General features: G+C 41.2%; 1 protein-coding gene across 8 annotated transcripts in view; it reads left to right on the top strand.

The window, feature by feature from the left end:
* LOC122251463 (alpha-N-acetylgalactosaminidase) overlaps positions 1 to 20,000 on the top strand; it is a 70,528-nt gene that overhangs the window by 18,071 nt on the left and 32,457 nt on the right. The window contains exon 1 of one of the 8 annotated variants that reach the window (XM_043013446.2): positions 13,327 to 13,673. The exons of 6 other annotated variants lie outside the window; for them this stretch is intronic. The gene's annotated coding sequence lies outside the window, so the exon portion shown is untranslated. Of the gene's footprint in view, positions 1 to 13,326; positions 13,674 to 20,000 lie in introns of those variants that run through there. One more of the 8 variants, XM_043013444.2, reaches the window with a different exon arrangement.

Genomic DNA, 20,000 nt, shown 5'->3' with positions numbered 1-20,000 from the left:
GTCTTTATATGTATGTATATGTGTGTATGTATCTGCATATGTGCGTCATCGTTTGCACGCCTAATTGTAATGATCATTTATTTGACTTGCAATTGCGAATATGCGAATAAGAAAGTTAAATTGTCGAGATGATTGGATTTTTTTATTGTCAATCGTTTTTTCATTGAGATTAATAAATAATTTTGCAAGTCAGGTCTTATGGTAGGTTGATGAATATAGTATAGTGATATACCGACTTGATATGCTACGGCTTAGAATTGCGGTAACGATTATAGTCATAATAGCAAAAGAGACGGGAAAAATGTCATTATATTTTACCATTTCTGTCAGTCACCAATGAACTGTCCGAAATTGCCACTGAAATTGCGTTAGGGGTAATATTGTTAATGATATATACTTTATATCTGTTTTTAGTCCTCCAAATTTACTGTTATTGTTAATGATATTATTGACGATATATTTATATATATATTTTTTCTTTTTGTTTCGTTTCGAGTCCTCCAATTTTATTGTTATTAAGGGTGATTACCAAATATTTTTATCTGTTTCGCCTTTTTCACCAGTTGTCAAGGACAGCGCGTTGTTTGTAAAGGATATGTATTTATAACGAACGAAAATTGCACATGGCCTTGGAGGAAAGAGGAAATAAGGGGGGGGGTGCGAAGGAGAAAAGGGCAGGGGGGAGGGGGAGGAGAGGTTAGAGGGGTGGGGGGAAGTGAAGGGAAGGGAAAGTTCATGCTATATAGAGGAGAAGGATTAAAGTAGGGGTGGTGGGTGACTAAGGAGAGGTTAGAGGGGTGGGGGGAAGTGAAGGGAAGGGAAGTCAGAATTAACGGTGTTGTTTCAGGGTAGAATGTAATGTGTACCTGTACGTGTATGTGTATCTATGTACGCATGTGCGTGTGTGGAGTGTGCGCCACGTGTAAACCTGTAGTTTACTATGTACTGCCTCGGGTTCACTTGCTCAGTTTCTTGCCTTGGGCTTTTCGTTAATATCATTGTAATGTAGCGCCAATTTTATTTTATTATCTCTATTTCTTTTTTTTTCTTTCTTTCTTTCTTTCTTCCTTTCTGGCTCGTACTACATGGCCCCCCCCCCTCCCGAGGCCACGTGCTCCAGCTGTCTGTCTCCGTCCACTCGTTCGGACAGTCGGCGACCGGATTCGACTGGTTTTTCGCGCGTTCGAATTACCTGTAGGTCAGCCGTCATGCAGAGCGAAGTCACCGCGCGCGTCCGCATTCGTTGCTGATGAGTCGGTGTCCAGGTGCGAGATTGCATTTGGTCAATTACCGTGCGTGGGGGATTAATTAACGCCGCTGGCTCGTTCGTGCATTTCTCTTTCTGGCACCGGCGTTCCTTCGTTTTTCGTTTTGTCGTTTTTTTTCTTTAATGTTATTCTTTCTCTATTTCTGTACCCTCACCCCTTCCTCTCTCTCCTCTCCCCCCCCCCCTCTCTCTCTCTCTCTCTCTCTCTCTCTCTCTCTCTCTCGATTGAGCTCCTCGGAATCAATCGTTCTGCCTCCACCTCTCCTTCCTCACCGCTCCTCCGGGGCGCAGTCACAGGCGTCCACACATCTCTCATCTCTCTCTCTCTCTCTCAGTCTTCTTCTCTCTCCTCTCTCTCCTCTCCTCCCTCCCTCTCTCCCTCTCTCCTCCCTCCCTCCACCCCACTTCTCTCCTTCTCCTTTCTTCTCCCTCCCTCCCTCCCTCCCTCTCTCCCTCCCCCTTCTTCCTCCCTTTTCATTTTTTAAATGTTATTCTTTCTCTATTTCTGTCCCCTCACCCCTCCTTCTCTCTCCTTCTCTCCCCCCCCCCCTATTCTCTCTCTACTCTCTCGTCTCTCTTCTCTCCCTCCTATCTCTCTCTTCCTCACCTCCACCTCCTTCTCTCTCTCTCTCTCTCTCTCTCTCTCTCTCTCTCTCTCTCTCTCTCTCTCTTTCTCTCTCCTTCTCTCTCCTTCTCTCTCTTTCTCTCTCTTTCTTTTTTTCTCTCTCTTTTTCTCCGTCCCTCCCTCTCCCCTTCCCCTCCCCCCCTCTCTCTCCCCTTCCCCCTTCCCCCTTCCCCCCTCTCTCTCTCTCCCTCCCCCACTCTCTCTCTCCCCCCCCCCCACTCTCTCTCTCCCCCTCCCCCCTCTCTCTCTCCCTCCCCCTCTCTCTCCCCCTCCCCTCACTCTCTCCCCCCCTCCCCCCTCTCTCTCTCCCTCCCCCACACTCTCTCCCTCCCCCACTCTCTCCCCCTCCCCCCACTCTCTCTCCCCCCCCCCCCTCTCTCTCTCCCCCTACCCCCTTCTCTCCCCCCCCCTCTTTTCTCTCTAATTTATATATCAGCTCTTCTCTCCTCGAATTTCGAATGGATTTCTAAAACAGCGAACGACTCTTATCCGATGGCGTTCCCACGCGGCTCAAGGCTGGGAGGAAGAGAGAGAGAAGATAGAAGAGAAGAGAATGAGAGAGAGAAGAGAGAGAGAAAAAGCAGAGATGAGAAAGAAGAGAGAGAAGAGAGAGAGAGAGGAGAGGGAGATGAAAAACGGAAAGAGACATTAATAAAAAAAAGAAAGAAAAACAAAAATAAGTATCAGACAAACAACAAATACAAAGTTAGAAAGCAAGGAATGCAAAATAACTTTAAAAATCTAATCATAGATATATAAATATATATATAGATATATAATATTAAATAATATTTATTAGTACGTATATTTAGTTCTATATACATATAATCTACAACCCATTTGTAATTTATACACCCAACACACACACACACACAACACACCACACACACACACACACGCATATATAATATTATATATAATATAATATATATATATAGATATATAAATATATTTACATATATATATAACAATTACATATATATAATACATATACAAAAACAATACATATATATAGATATTTATAAATATAATATATATATTATATATATATATATAGGCATACAGTTATACCTACAAGCAATATATACATAGCATACATATATATAAAATAATATATATATATCTTATATATATATATCATATATATATATTAGTACAACTACATACTTACATACATACATACAACATACATACATAACATACAACATACATACATATCAACATACATACATATCATAAGACATACACACACCCACAGACAACACACACACAGATAATATATATAATATACATTTCATATAGACAATATATTTATATATAATATTATAATATATATATAAGATATATATATATATCAATAGTAATCAGTATACATAAATATATATATATTATATATATATATATAAATAATATAAATCATGTAACATATATATAATATATATATATAATATAAATTATATATATATAATATATAATATATAATAATAGATATATCATGTATAAACACACCACACACACACACACACACACATATATATATATATTATATATATATATATATATATTTATAAATATCTAATATATATAATTACACCCACAACTAACACACACACACACTACCACACTTGTGTGTTGTTAGTGGTGTTTGTGTGGTTGTTGTAATATATAGATATATATAGATATATATATATATATGTATATATATATATAGTATATATATATTTTATGTATATATATATATATAATATACAGTCACATCTAATTCATAATATCTTCATATCCATAATATTTATACTCATATATACAATATATATATATATAGAATATAATATCTATATAGAATATATATATATATGTATATGTATACTTGCAAGATATTAATATATATATAATATATAATATAGATATATATTATATATATATATAATTATTGTTGTGTGTGTGTGAGGGTGTATGTGTATTTTATATGTATATATACATATATATATATATATATAATATATATATATATAATATATTTTAATAACATATAAACACATTCCATACACACACACACACACATACTATATAATATATATATAGATATATATATATAATATATTATATATAAATATTTTATATATGCATGATACAATTCATAATATTTAATATAATAAATATATTATATATAGTATAATATAAATTATATATAGACACATTAGTATATAATGTATATAATCCATGATATGGTTAATCTCTTACTTTAGATGTGAATTATATATTATATTAATAATATAATATATATATACATATAAAAAATATATATAATACATATATATAATAATATAATATAGTTATATAATATAATTATAGATATACACACCACCCTCACACCACACACACACAACACACACACACACACACACACTCCCCCTCCCTCTCTCTCTCTCTTATCCCCCTTCCTCCCTCTCCCCCCTCCCTCTCCCCCCTTTCCCTCCTCTCCCTCTCTCCCCCCCCCCCTCTCTCCCCCTCCCCCTCCTTCTCTCCCCCCCTCTTTCCTCTCTTCCTCCCCTCTCTCCTATCCCTCTCTCTCTCTCCTCCTCTTCCTCTTCCCCTCTCTCTCTCTTCCTCCTCTCTCCCTCTCTCTCCCTCTCCCCTCTCCCTCTCTCCCCCCCTCTCTCTCCCCTCTCTCTCTCACTACGTTTTTGTCATAAGAAAAGGAGTAGTATCCAGCGAGCTTAAATGAAACCCCCTCACATGCCAGTTGAACTTAAACAGTAAGGAAAGGTCTCTTCAGTGTATCCTTCTACTCGGGTCTTTATTATTTTTTGGGGGGGGGGGGGGGTTATATGTGGGGAGTACTGCATATGGGCGTCAGGGTTGCACGCCTATTTGTAAATCATTTTTTTTGACTTGCAATTGCGAATATGCGAATAGAATTTAATTGTCGAGATGAGGATTCTTTTTATGGTCATTCGTTTTTTCATTGAGATTGTTAAAAAATTTTGGGAAAGGGCGGGGCTTAGGTAGGTTGATGAATTATAGTATAATGTTATTACCGTTTGATTGCTAGGGCTTAAAATTTTTGCGGTAACGATTATTTCATATAGCAAAAGAGAGGGGAAAAATGTCTTTTATATTTTACCATTTCTGTAGTCACCAAGGGAACTGTCCGATTGCCACTGAAATTGCTTAGGGAAATTTTTTTTATGATATTTACTTTTTATCTGTTTTAGTCCCTCCCAAATTAACGGGTTTTTGTATGATATTATGCCCGAATATTTAATTATATAATTTTTTTTTTTTTTTCCCTTTTTCGATCCCCCCCCTTTTATTTTTTTTAAAGGGGTGATTACCAAATATTTTATCTGTTCCGCCTTTCAACCAGTTGTCGGGAAACAGCGCGTTTTTTTTTGTAAAGGATATGTATTTATACAAACAAAATTGCACATGGCCTTGAGGGAAAAAGGGAAAAAGGGGGGGGGGCGAAAGGAGAAAAGCCGGGGGGGTGGGGAGAAGGGGGAGAGGGGGGGGGGAAGTGAAGGGGAGGGGGAATTTAAATTAACGGGTTTTTCAGGGGAGAATTTAAAAGTGGGACCTGTACGGGGTGTGGGATCTATGTACGCATGGGGCGGGGGGAATGCGCCCGGGTAAAAAAACCCTTTGTTTACTATAAAGCTGCCTCGGTTCATTGCTCAGGGGTTTTCTTGCCTTTTTGGGGGTTTTTTGTTAATATCATGTAAAGGGAGCGCCCAATTTATTTTATTATCTCTAATTCTTTTTTTTTTTTCTTTCTTTCTTTCTTCCCTTTCCGGTTTGTCCCCGTACCTTTCAATTTTTTCCCCCCCCCCCCTCCCCCCGGGGCCAAACCGTGCTCCAGCTGTATGTCTCCCCTCCACTCGTTCGACGTCGGGGGGGACCGGATTTCCCACCCGTTTTTTCCCGCGTTCGAATTACCTGTAGGGCAACCGGCATGCAGAGGAAGTCCCGCGCGCGGCCGCATTCGTTTCGAAGGGGGCGGGGGGCCAGGTGCGAGATTGCATTGGGTCAATTTCCCCTGCGTGGGGGATTAATTACCGGCCGACGGCCGCGTGTCGTTCTCTTTTTTTGGCCCGGTACCCGCCGGCGTCCTTCGGTTTTTTTCGTTTTGTCGTTTTTTTTTTTTTCTTAATGTTTTTTCTTTCTCTATTTCTTTTTACCCTCACCCCTTCCTCTCCTCTCCTCTCCCCCCTCCTCTCCCTCCCCCTCCCTCTCTCCTCCCCTCCTCCTCTCTCCTCCCTCCCCCCCTCCCCTCCCCCCTCCTCCTCCCCTTCCTCCCCCCATCCCCTCTCCTCTCCCCCCCCCCCTCTCTCCTTCTCTCTCTCTGCCTCTCTCGTCCTCCCTCTTCTCTCTCACCTCTTCTTCCTCTCCTCCTCCCCCCCTCTCCCTCTCCTCTCCCCCCCTCCCCCCTCCCCCCGCCCCCTCTCTCCCTCCCCCTTTCCCTCCCTCCTCTCTCTCTTCTCCCTCTCTGTTCCCGACCCCCCCCTCTCTCCCACTCATCCTCATCCCTCCCTCCCTCCCCCTCCCCCCTCCCTCCCCTCTCTCCCTCCCCCTTCTTCCTCCCTTTTCAAATTTTGTAAATTTATCTTCTCTATTTCTGTCCCCTCACCCCCCTTCTCTCTCCTCTCTGCACCCCCCCCTTCCTCTCTCGCATCTCTCTCTCTCATCTCCTCTCCTCTCATCTCTCTCTCTCACTCTCTCTCTCTCTCCACTCATCCCTCTCCTCTCTCTCTCTCTCTCTTCTCTCTCCTTCTATCATCCCATCTCTCTCTTACTCTCTCTTCTTTGTTTTCTCTCGGCTTTTCTCTTTCTCCGCCCTCCTCCCGCTCCCCTTCCCCTCCGCCCTCCTCTCTCCCTTCCTCCCCCCCTTCCCCCTGCCCCCCCTCTCTCTCTCTCCCTCCCCCAATCTCTCTCTCCCCCTCCCCCACTCTCTCTCCCCTTCCCCCTCCCCCCTCCTCTCTCCTCTCCTCCCCTCTCCCTCCCCCTCCTCTCCCCTCCCCTCTCTCTCTCTCTCTCCCCCCCCCCCCCCCCTCTCTCTCTCCCTCCCCCACACTCTCTCCCTCCCCCACTCTCTCCCCCTCCCCCCACTCTCTCTCCCTCCCCCCACTCTCTCTCTCCCCCTACCCCCTTCTCTCCCTCCCACTCTTTTCTTCTCTATTTATATATGCCATCTTTTCCTTTTCTTCTACTATCTATTTTCTCTCCAGTCGAAGTTCGAATGGATTTCTAATGTCAGGCACACTTTCCGATTTCGTTCCCACGCGCTTCAGGGACTGGGAGGAAAAGAAAAGAGAAAAGAGAGAAGAAGACGAAGAGATAGAAATGAGAGAATATAAGAGAGAGAGAGTAGAGAATGAGAGAGGAGAAAGGAATGAAAAAAGAAGAATAAATGAAAGAGAGGGAAAAAAAAAAAAAAAGAAAGAGTATCAGTCAACAGAAATATACAAAGATTATTGAAACATGAATGCAACTATCTTAATAATCTAAGGCATATAATATATATAATATATATATAATTATAAATATAATATATTATATAATGTATGTACGTAATATTTATCTTTCTATATATCTATATATCATCGATCCATTTGGTAATTTTAACACACAACACAAACACACAACTACACAACACACACACCACACACATATATAAATATAATATATATATATATATATAATCTAATATATATATATAAAATATACATATATATAGATACATTTATACATAGATATTAAATAACAGATCCATATACACATATATATATATATATATTTATATATAATAGATAAATAATATATATAGATGCATACAATATAATACCATGCTATATACATACACCTATATATATTTATATATATTTAGATATAAATAAAATATATATATATATATATATATCATACATACATACATACATACTTACATACATACATACATACATATTACAGACTTACATACATACATATAGCATACAAAATACATACATAAAAACTACACAACACACACAACACAACACACACACTTATATATAGATATATATATAAATTTACATAATACATAATATTTATATAGTATATATTTATATATATATATATATAATATATAATATATATATAGCATTTACAATTATATATAAGATAATATTATATATATATATATATAAATATATATAGCAGTATACAGATATATATATAATATAATATTATATTATTAAAATATATTATATATATAGATATATAATAATATATAATATCATTATACACACAACAACAAACTCAAACACACACACATATTAATATATATATATATATATAATAGATAATATAAATATATTATAATAATATATATATACACACACACTAACACACACACTCACTCACACGTTGTGTTGTTGTTTGTGTGTTGTGTTTTGTGTGTTATATATAATATATATATATATATATTATAAATATTATATAAATATATTATATATATATATATATTATATATATAATCTATATTACTCACATCTAATATTCATAATAATACATATCCATAATTAAACACAGATATTCAACATAATGTATAGATAAATATATATATTTAATATATATATATAATATATATATAAGTAAATTAATACCCAATTTATATATATATAAATATATTATAATATATAGATTTATATATATTTATTATTATTGTTTGTGTTTGTTTGTGTTTTTATATAATATGTATATTATACATAAATGAATATATATATATAATAGAATATAAATAATATAATTATAGAACATATATTTCATACACATAACACACACACACACAATATATATAGATTATTTATAGATATATATTATATAATATTAGAATATGTATAATTTTATATTATAATACATATAAATTTACACCTAATATATATTTATATATATAATTTATATATATATATTTATATATTATATATAATATACCACTTATATGTATAAATATGTATATATCTATATTTGTATAATACTAGAATATAATTGAAATTAGTTATATATATTATAGAGATATATATATATACATATATATATATATACATAATATATTATATAAATAAAATAGATATATTTATTATTATATTATACAAACACTCTCACCACACACACAACACACACACAACACACTACCACCACAAACAAACACACAATCACACACACTCACACACACACTACACACACACACACACTGGTTTGTAATTTATATATATATATATATATATATATAATATATAAATATATAAATATATTATTATATAACATAGAATGTATTATATTTTAAGTTTTTTATTTGACACTCACTCATAATTCCCTAATTAACTAAATACCTTACACAAAACTCACGATGTATTCCGCACAAGCACCACCTACCTAAAATCCATGAAACGATCGGATTCGTTCCGTTTCACCGATATAATCCGAGCGCGCCGCTGCTAATGATTCATTAGAGGGCAGCCGCTGGTACGTGCGGGAATCGGGATGCGGATCGTTGCACATATTAGTTGTGGCCGGCTTGGCGCTGTTTTGCAGTTTTCCTTGGTCTATTTGGCTTCTTCACTTCGCGTTCTCACTCACTCTCGCTCTCTCTCTCTCTCTCCGCTCACTCCGCGCTCTCCTCCCTCCACCTTTCTCTCTCCCCTCCTCATCTCCTCCCCTCCTCTCTCTCCTCTCCTTCTCTCTCTCTCTCCTCATCATCTCTCTCCGCTTTTATCTCTCTCACTTTTGTTCTCCTCTTTTTTTTCTCTCGTCCGCTTTCATCTCTCCTCTCTCTCTCTCTCATCCTATCTCTCTCTCCATCTCTCTCCTTCTCCTCCTCTCCTCTCTCTCCCTCCCTCATCATCCGCGCTCTCTCATCTCGCCCTCACTCTCCTCATCTCTCTCTCTCGTTTCTCTCTCTCTCTCTCTCTCTCCTCTTCTCTCTCGCTCTCTCTCTCATCTCTCTCGCTCTCTCTCTCTCTCTCCTTCTCCTTCTCTCTCTCTCTCTCTCTCTCTCTCATCACACACACACTCGCTTTCCTTTGCTCTTTCATCTCTCTCCTGTTTTTTCGTTTCTCTATTTTTCATCGCACATTTCACTCTCTCCACTCTCTCCTCTCTCTCTCCTCTCTTTCTCTCCTCTCTCTCTTTCTCTCTCTCCTCTCTCTCCTCTCACCTCTATCTCTCTCTCTCCTCTCAAATCTTTCCTGCGCTCCTCTCCTCTCCACCTCTCTCTCTATCTCCCTCTCCTTCTCTCTCTCCTCTTCTTCTCCTCTCTGCCTCTCTCTCTCTCTCTCTCACTCTTTCGAGCTCGCAGAGGAAACTCTCCTATCTCTCTCTTCTCTCTCCTATCACTCTCGCTCTCTCTCTCTCTCTCTCTCTCTACTCTCTTCGCCTCTCTCTTCGTTTCTAATCCCTCTCTCTATCGACCTCCTCTCTCTCTTCCTCTCTCTCTACCACTCCTTCTCTCTCTCTCACTCTCTCTCTTCATCTCTCTCTCTTCTCTCTCTTCTCTCTCTCTTTCTTCTCTCTCTCCTCCCTCTCTCTCTCTCTCTCTCCCTCTCTCTCTCTTCTCCCTTCTCTCCTCTCTCTCTCTCTTTCTCCTCTCTCTCTCTCTCTCTCTCTCTCTCTCTCTCTCTCTCTCCCTCCCTCTCTCTCTCTCTCTCTCCCTCTCTCTCTCTCTCTCTCTCTCTCTCTCTCTCTCTCTCTCTCTCTCTCTCTCTCTCTCTCTCTCTCTCTCTCTCTCTCTCTCTCTTTAATACTCTCTATCACTCTCTACCTGCCTTCCACTATATCTTATCTTCTCCCTATCTCTTTCTATCTCTTTCGCTCATGCTGTTGCTCCTATTGTTATTGCTCATTAGCATTTCCTATCTCCCCCTCTTCCTCTTCCTCTCTCCCTCCCTGCCTCTTTCTCTGCATTAGTTACCCCCTCCCTCCTTTGCGCTCTACCTTTATCCTCCTCTCTTTCTCTCTCTTTCACTCCCTCTCTACTTATCTTTCCCTCTCTTTCTCTTTCTCCCTCTCACTCCCCCCCCCCCACCCTCTCTCTCTATCTCTCTCTGTCTATCTATCTATCTATCTGTCTCTCTTGTGTAAGAATACCCACCACCCCTTTGCTTGTGTGTGGGCTGTATTTTTTTCCTCGAAGTTAGTTCTTATAATATTATATTATTATTTGTTCGTGTCAAGTATATAGTGATGCAATAGTTTGCTCATGGCTATATTGATACTATTATGTTTTCATTGTCTATATGTCGTTGCGGAATAGCATGTACAAATGCTTTCTTATTATGGAGTTTATGTAAGTATATCATGACGTAAGGATGTATTCATGTTTACTCTCCGTATGTGTACATATTCCGACTCGTGTGTATACGGGCGTTTCAACGTGTCATTTTTTGTCGCAAGAGTGTATGGAGGTGCACACAATTGATGGATGAATAGGGCGTAAAGCCACCCATATTTTCAAGCGGCCGCCCGTGATATCGATGGCCTAACATCGCGTGCGGGTGGGCGTGGCGGACACTTTTCATTGGCTCCGCCTCCAAACGCCCTTGACCCGCCCATCGAGTCGATTCGTGGCCGGACGAGCTGAGAGAAAGAAAGGTGTCTTGCTTGGGTGCTTGCGTGGGTACCGGCTCGTTGCAATGTTTGCAGGGGGTAGTTAGGGAGGAAGGGAGAAAAAGAGGGATAAAGGGGAAAGGGGAGAGAAGGAAGGAAAAAGAGAGGGATGTTGAGGAAGGGTAAGGAAGGAATGGGTAGCGGAGGAGGGGGAGATAGGAAAGAGAGAGAGAGAGAAAGGGGTATAGAGGGAGGAAGAGAGGATGGGAGGGGTAGGAACGAAAAATAGAGGGAGGAAATAGAGAGAATAGGAGTGAAGAGAGGGGTAGAGAGCGGAGGGATAAGATTAGGGAGATGTCTAGAGGCAAGGTAAGAGAAAGAAGTTAGAGAGAGAAAGAGAGGAAAGGAAAGAGAAAAGGGAGTACAGAAGGAAAGGTAGAAAGTGAATAGTCATAAGAAAGGAGAAAGTGAATGAAGGAGACTTAAAGAGTAAGGTAGAAAGAGAGGGGAGAAACTGAAGAAGAAAGAGAGAGGGGGGAGACTGTGGGGGAAGGAGTGGGGAAGATGGAGAAAGCCAGAAGAAGAATGAAGAGAATAAGGAAGGAGGAATATGAGAGAGACAGAGACAGAGGGAGAGAGAGGGAGCGAGAGAGAGGGAAGAGAGGGAGAGGGAGAGGGAGGGAGCGAGCGAGCGAGAGAGAGAACAAAGGATATGGTGCCTAGATAAAAGGCACACTTGTCATGTCAAGAAAGAAAGAAAAAAATGACAGGGAAATCTGAAGGTCAGAAAGACACGCAAACCTCATTTCTTCTGAGAACAAATTCGTCTTTGATCCTCGTAAAATGTCTCAATGTTTTCGTTTTTTTTAAAGAATAACACACATCTGTTATTTCCTATAAATGATTTTCGTAGACGAATCAAGGTTGAATCAGATCCTTTGATATAATTCTCCTCTTTGATGCGAATGGACGAGACAAGAGACAAGTCAGGATTCAATTAACCGCATGAACCATCGTTATTAGCTGTTTTTCATGGCGTGATTTATGACTTTGAAACCACTAGCTATTTGTAATTGATGTATGATAATGCTGAGGTCAGGTCAGGATGGAAGTGTGTGTGTACAATGTGTGTATGCATTAACAGAACTTAACTCCTCCTAAGTGTGCCAGCCAGTAAGGAAACTTCGTATGTTAATGTGTGCAGAAACAATCACGAGTATCTATTTCTCCACAGTGTTGCAGTAAACATTACACACGTGATGTTTTTTTTTCTTCCCGAGATAAAAGAGAATATGTATATAAAAAAAGTTGCTAAATCATTTTCCAGACCGGTGGAAGTTGCATCATTTTTGGACTGGGGCTTTTCGTGTTTCCGAGCCCTTGTCTCGCCCCGCGCCGCGCTGCTCGCCGACCTGCTTGGCTTCGTGATTGTGCTGGATAACTCTTGAAATAATTGGGATTGTTTAGGGAAAGCTTTTGATTCTGGAGACGTTTTTTTTTTCAATGTTTTGAAATGTTGTTGAGTTTCCCTACATTCTGTTGTGTTTGTTTATTTATTGGAAGGAGTCGCGCAATCATCTCGGTAGGCTTCCAGAGGCTGTCATTAAAAAGGGGGTGAAGTTGTCTTTAGCTTGAGGCAGCTCTCTCGAAGATATTCAGCTCTTTACTTACAGTTGCTATTGTATTTATCTGCAGCCGGTACTGTACTTAGTGTAACGACTCTCGTTAGGCCAAACCACGACCTAGCCACGAAACCAGCGAAGCACCACGGAGCCGCTCGGGTGCTGCTCCGGGCCACGGGGGAGGGGGGGGGGGACGACAGCAGGTGCGGATGGCGGAGGCGGCCCGGCACTCTGGCAGTCTGGCGTTGACTCTGCTTGCGAACGGTTTACGCGATCGAAAGCTCCGAAGCCGTCACTCAGTTCGTCTCGGTGCCGTTCCCCCTCCGCGCTCCCGACGGCGTCTTGTGTTGCTGTTGATAGCCATTGGTATTGTTATAGTCATTGTTCTAGAGCTGTGGGATTTCTGTTGTCCCAAGAGCATGTTCCTCTATCGGTTTGTGAACATCAATATACTTTGTACACTTAGTTTAAGACTGTGAGTTTGTGCCTTGTGGACGACGGCGAGTGTAAACATTGGGAAGCGGGAGACTTCAACGCGACGCTAAATAGTGAACCAAATCTCACTCGACAGTATATCCCGGTAAGTGTGAAAGTGTTGCACGAGGAAGAGGAAGAGGTCTTATACAGCGCTTTTTTTAATCTATAGACTGCTATTGTTTATTTCATTCGAGAAGGGAGAGGGGAGGGGAGGGGAAAGGGGAGGACGGAGAGATGGTTCCTCAACCCCCCTTCCCCACTTCCATTTCCACTTGTACTTTCCATGTCAACTTGAGACTTCCTCCAAGAGACTCGTACGCTATAATTAGGTAGCGAAATTTATGAGTTTCGTTAATGTTTGTTTGTGTTTAATGGGTTACATCTGTGGTTTTTATATTTTGTTATTTTTATAGTAAAGCCTGTTAGAAAGAAATGTATATTGTATTCATATGTTAGTTTAGTGTGTGTAAGTAACGTTATGAACTCTCAGTTATCATAATGAACTTATGTATTTTTATTTTTTATGTATTCTGTTTCATCGTGTTCATCTGTATGATATTTCAAATTTGATTATTGCTATTGATTGTGAATTGAACGATCGAAATTAAACAATTAAACACCAGACGTTTAATGAAGTTTTGATTGCAATGTGCAGTCGACACGTTGAATAAAATTATCAGGCACTTGATTGTCTTGTTTACATCAAGGAACTCGTCGCGTCACGCTTTGAAAAAATCTGATACAGCTTTAATAAATTAATTCAGCTGTATGTTATAAGGCTGAAAGAAAATCACAAGGTAGTATTTTATATGAACTTACCATCCTCACTCCCCTAAAGATAAAACAAGAAAAAAAAAACTCTACACTTCGTATTATATAGAAATTTAGGAAGATATATTGCCTTGGGTATGATCGTCTCTGAAGTGAGACTGTACTCCTTGTCTTAGTCTTGTACAATAAACTCCTATTGTACTGAAGTGCTTAAAATCTTCGGCCGCGACAGATGATTTTATTTTGATATGTGGCAATTTGGTTATATTGTAATGATAATAATGATAGTAATGAGGATGATGATAATGATAACAGCAATGACAACAACAACAACAACTAAAACAACCACCACCACCAACGAAAACAAAACTACCACAAACAGCAACAATATTCAACAAGAGCAACAACAACAGATGGTACGAGAGTATATACTGCCTTTACCTAGATTTTGATTGTACCTTTCGAATCTGACTGTGCCTTTTTTTAAGTTTGACCACGCCCTCTGAATACGATTACCTTTTGAATCTGGCCAAACCGTTTGATCTTTACTGAACTTTCTGATTTCAAATTCGACTTATCTTCTGAAGTTGTATGTACTTTCTAGCTTGAAGTATATACCTTTCAAATGTGGCTAATGTTTTGCAATTGATTGTACTTTCCGATTTTGACTATGCTTATTGAGAAGGGGCATTCCTTTTTTTTCTTTGACTGTACTTTTCTGATTTTAACTATGCCCTTCCAAATCTGACTTCAGATAAGACTTTGACCACACCTTCGGCTAAAGTATTGACCATACCTTTCAGAAATTACTTCAATCATTGTACCAATACCTTTCGAACGCGACTTCCAATTTCGTTCATACCTTTTGTATAAGTAACCAATCATCCGATTTTTAGACTACGTACATTCCAAATGGGGGCCGCGGACAGCTGGCGCCCACGCTTAGCCCCAGGGGGAAAGTGTGAGGGCTGCGGGGACAAGTGGCAGTCAGCCATCAGGAAGTGGTTTACGCCTCGTTCGGGGAAAGTGGTTCATTTGTGCCAACGTGGGAGACGGGGTGTTGCAGAGAGGGATCTGGTTCAGTGTTGTGCATGATGCAGTTTGGTTGGTTAGTGGTGGTGGTGATGGGGGGGGGGGGGTACTGGGGTTGAGGCGTAGAATGGTTAGGGAGGGAAGGGATAAGGGACGGAGGCATGGGGAGAGGGACTGGGATTTAGAGAGGGATAGAGGGTGAGAGAGGGAGAGTGATAGAGAAAAGGAGAGGGGGAGTGATAGTGGAAGAGGGAGAGGGATAGAAAGTGGATGAGAAGAGGGAGAGGGATAGAAAGTGGATGAGAAGAGGGAGAGGGACAGAAAGTGGAAAAGAAGAGGGAGAGGGACAGAAAGTGGAAAAGAAGAGGATGAGGGTTAAAGAGTGGAAGAGAGAAGGATGATGGTTAAAAAGTGGAAGAGAAGAGGGAGAGGGATAAAGAATGGGAGGGGAAGAGGAAGAGGGATAATGGTTGGAAAGAGAATAGAGAGAGATATATTGTGATAGGAAGGGAGAGTGGATGAGGGGTTGAGAGAGAAGGAAGACAGTGAGATAGTTTGTCCTGTTTACTATGATCATATACATACAGGGTCTGAAGGAACGTTTTGCATATATCTCCATTATAATTACACATTTTTATACACTTTCGCTCCTCCCTCCTCCTATCCTTCCCCACATCACCACAGTCGTCACGGTGTTGAGTTAACGTGGCTCGCTACGTACTGTCTGCATGGAGTCACCGATTAATGTTTTATTTACTAGTGTGGGATGGAAACTCGCTACGGTCTCAGGGTGCTCGCGGTAGTCAGGCTTGTCATCTCGTTTGTTACCGTCGTGTACTGTTTATCGCTCGGTCTAGTTATCTCTCTCGCCTCCTTCCTCTCCGTCTCCTTTCTCTTCCCTCCCTTCCCCTCTTGTCGCCCTCCCGTCGCTCCCTCTCTTTCGTTTCCCCTCCCTTGCTCTCTCTACTTCTGTCTCTCACTGTCACTCCATCTGTTGCCCTTCGTCGCTCCCTCTCCCCCTGTCTCTCACCGTCGCTCCCTCTCCTGTCTCTCACCGTCGCTCCCTCTCCTCCTGTCTCACCGTCGCTCCCTCTCCTCCTGTCTCTCACCGTCGCTCCCTCTCCTCCTGTCTCTCACCGTCGCTCCCTCTCCTCCTGTCTCTCACCGTCGCTCCCTCTCCTCCTGTCTCTCACCGTCGCTCCCTCTCCTCCTGTCTCTCACCGTCGCTCCCTCTCCTCCTGTCTCTCACCCTCGCTCCCTCTCCTCCTGTCTCTCACCCTCGCTCCTTCTCCTCCTGTCTCTCACCCTCGCTCCTTCTCCTCCTGTCTCTCACCCTCGCTCCTTCTCCTTCTGTCTCTCACCCTCGCTCCCTCTCCTCCTGTCTCTCACCGTCGCTCCCTCTCCTCCTGTCTCTCACCCTCGCTCCCTCTCCTCCTGTCTCTCACCGTCGCTCCCTCTCCTCCTGTCTCTCACCCTCGCTCCCTCTCCTGTCTCTCACCTTCGCTCCCTCTCCTTCTGTCTCTCACCCTCGCTCCCTCTCCTCCTGTCTCTCACCCTCGCTCCCTCTCCTTCAGTCTCTCACCCTCGCTCCTTCTCCTTCAGTCTCTCACCCTCGCTCCTTCTCCTTCAGTCTCTCACCCTCGCTCCTTCCCCTTCTGTCTCTCACCCTCGCTCCTTCTCCTTCTGTCTCTCAACGTCGCTCCCTCTATCTCTCATTCCTTCTCTTCTCCCTCTATCTGGCTCTCCATTCCTTCCGTGTTTATTTTTTATTTCATCTCTTTTTCTTGAATGTAGCTGATTCCTTTTTCTGTTTCTTGCCTTCCGTCACGTGGTTGACTTACAGGTGCAGTGTGGGAACGGATGACGCTGCTCTTTTGTTTTCTACGGGAATTTATTTGTTTTGTTGTTCTTTTGTTTTGTCTCGGAATTTATATGTTGTTTTGTCGGTTATTTTCGTTTGTTTAGGAATTTATTTCCGATTATTTTTAAGGTTTGTATAGATATTGTTTTTTTTTCGGGCAAATAAATTAACGTCAACAACGTGCATATTTAAGAAAGACAGACAAAAAGAGAAGGGGGGGGGATGAGAAAGAGCAATGTAAGTTGATAGAATAAAGTAGAAACAAGGGAGAACGACGCCACGAAAATAATCGGAAGAAATTGTAAGTGGAAAAGAAATGTTGACAGTAGTTACAGTGAACAACTTGATACACTTTCCCGCCTTTCATAACATCCGGGGTTGTACGACGGTTCCCTCTCTTCTCCCCCCTTCCCTTCTTCCCCCTCCTCCCTATCCATTTCATTTCCCCATTCCCCTTTCCATTCTCCTTCACGCCTCCCCTTTCCCCATTCCTCATTCCCTTCTCCTTCACGCCTCCTCTTTCCCTTCCCCATTCCCCCTTTCCTTCTCCTTTAGGCCCTCCCTTTCCCTTCCCCATTCCCCTTTCCCTTCTCCTTCACGCCTCCCCTTTCCCTTCCCCATTCCCCCTTTCCTTCTCCTTTAGGCCCTCCCTTTCCCTTCCCCTTCCCCTTCCCCTTCACGCCTTTCTGTTACCTTCCCCTTTGCACTTCCCTTCTCTTTTCCGCTTTCCTCCTCCCTTCTCTCTTCCCCTCCCTCTCTCTTCCCCTCCCTCTCTCTTCCCCTCCCTTTTCCTTTCCCTGCCCTTCCCCTTTTCCTTAATCCTACTGCTACTCTTACAATAATTTTTACTACCACCAGGACCACTTTTACTTCCAGTACCGGTATTGTTCTTTTAATTGATGTCATTACAATTACATTACCATTTCAGTCTCAAGGTTCTAGTAATTTCAAGCTGGTGAATATTAATTATTTTACGGCTGTAATATATATAAATGTGTATGTGAGTCTGTGTGTGTGTGTGTCTGTGTGTGTGTCTGTGTAGTCCTATCTAAATTATTATTAGTAGTAGTACAAGTCACTCTTGAGAATTGTTATTTTCTGTTTTCTAATATCCACTGTAATTTTCCCTCAGTTTTGTTTTATTTGTTCGTAATGATTATCAGCTTGTGATTTTGTAGTTTATTGCGTGTGAGAAATGTGCTGTTTTCTTGCAATGGGTTCCTATTTCTTAAAGATTTATTTTGTTTTCGTCCCTATTTTTGTCAATAGGCTCATCGTTTTTTTCTTTTTTTTCTTCATCTTCGTCATCATCGCTATTCCGTGACATCATTCAGTGACGTCACTTATAGCCGTTTAAGTGTTGGCGCATTTACGAAACTCATTGTTAAGGCGAAAGGAGCGATCCGCTTTCTGTGACCTAGGGAATGTGGGGGGGGAGGAGAGGTATTATATGGGAGGAAGTTGTAGGGGAAGAGGAGTAGGGGGTAAGGAGTGGGTGGGGGTGGGGGTGAAGAGGGAGACACGTTAGAGATGACGTCATATAGTTACGGTGGCGGGAGATGATGCCACTTTCACTTCATCTTCTCTGGTGGCTGGACATGGGTTGGGGGAAGGGGGTGGGGGGGTGATGAGGAGGCTCTCTGGCCTGTTTTGCATGTATTGTGAATACTAATTTACATCGTACTATGTTTAGTAGATATGTTGATTTGTTATTGTTTTTGTTATTGAAATTATTGTTATAGTTACAATTATTGTTATTGTTATGCCATTATCACTTATCATTATCAACTCTTTGTAATGAATTGATTTTTCGTTGATGCTAGTGTTGTCGGTAACCACACGAATTTTGTATTATGTAACCTACAATATATATATATATATTGTATGTGTCTATATAAGTAGATAGATAGATAGATAATACAATTTATGTATGAAACATTTTTCCTATTTTTTATGTAGATGTATAATATATATATGGAGCACACACGCACGCGCGGACTCAAAAAAATATTACTTTATGATTTATTTGGACTCGCATCAGAACCTCATCATTCAGGACAGAACACCTACGAACATATACACTGTATCTTTAATATTTATACATATTCTCGCTTTCCTCTTCCCTATCTCTCCCCTCACCCCATCTCTTTTCCCCCTTATCTCCCCCCCCCCTTCATTTTCTGTCTCCCCTCTGTCTCGCTTTCACTCACTTATTCTTTCACCCAATTTTCTCACTCTCCATCATCTCTTTCAACTAGCCCCTTCTTCCCTTCCTCCCCTTCTCTTATTCCCTTTCTTCTCCTTCCCCAAAATTTCCCTCTCTCCTTATCTTCCCTCCCCTCCCCTCCCCTCTGTCCCAATTTTCCCTTTCTCTTTCTTTTTGTCCTGATTTTTTTCCCGTTTCCCTTGATTCGCTCGCGGCTTTGCAAGAAAATAGAAGTTTGCAGATACCACGAGCGTGCAAAGGAATGTAGACGCAATTCATATAATATGCTCAGATGCGCACATACACGCACGCACAAATGCATACGCACATTCACAAACACAATCACATAGGCACACACACTACATGCCTATATATATACAGTGCAGTGTATGTGTGTATGTGGTTTATGCTCACGCGGGTGTGCACATTTATGTCTGCGAAGTGTTTAAAAAATATATATAGAATGATTTCATGTCGATGATGAAAGAAAGCTCCCCGAGGCGTGAATATGAAGCGGAAGGGTAGTGGGGGGGGGGGGTAGCGCCAGGGAGGGGGCTAGC

Source organism: Penaeus japonicus, unplaced genomic scaffold (assembly GCF_977035675.1).
Source record: "Penaeus japonicus unplaced genomic scaffold, GWHDUDI00000001_assembly GWHDUDI00000005, whole genome shotgun sequence".
Lineage (NCBI taxonomy): Eukaryota > Metazoa > Arthropoda > Malacostraca > Decapoda > Penaeidae > Penaeus > Penaeus japonicus.
Note: the sequence above shows the minus strand (reverse complement) of the source record. Positions and strands in the feature narration are given on the sequence as shown.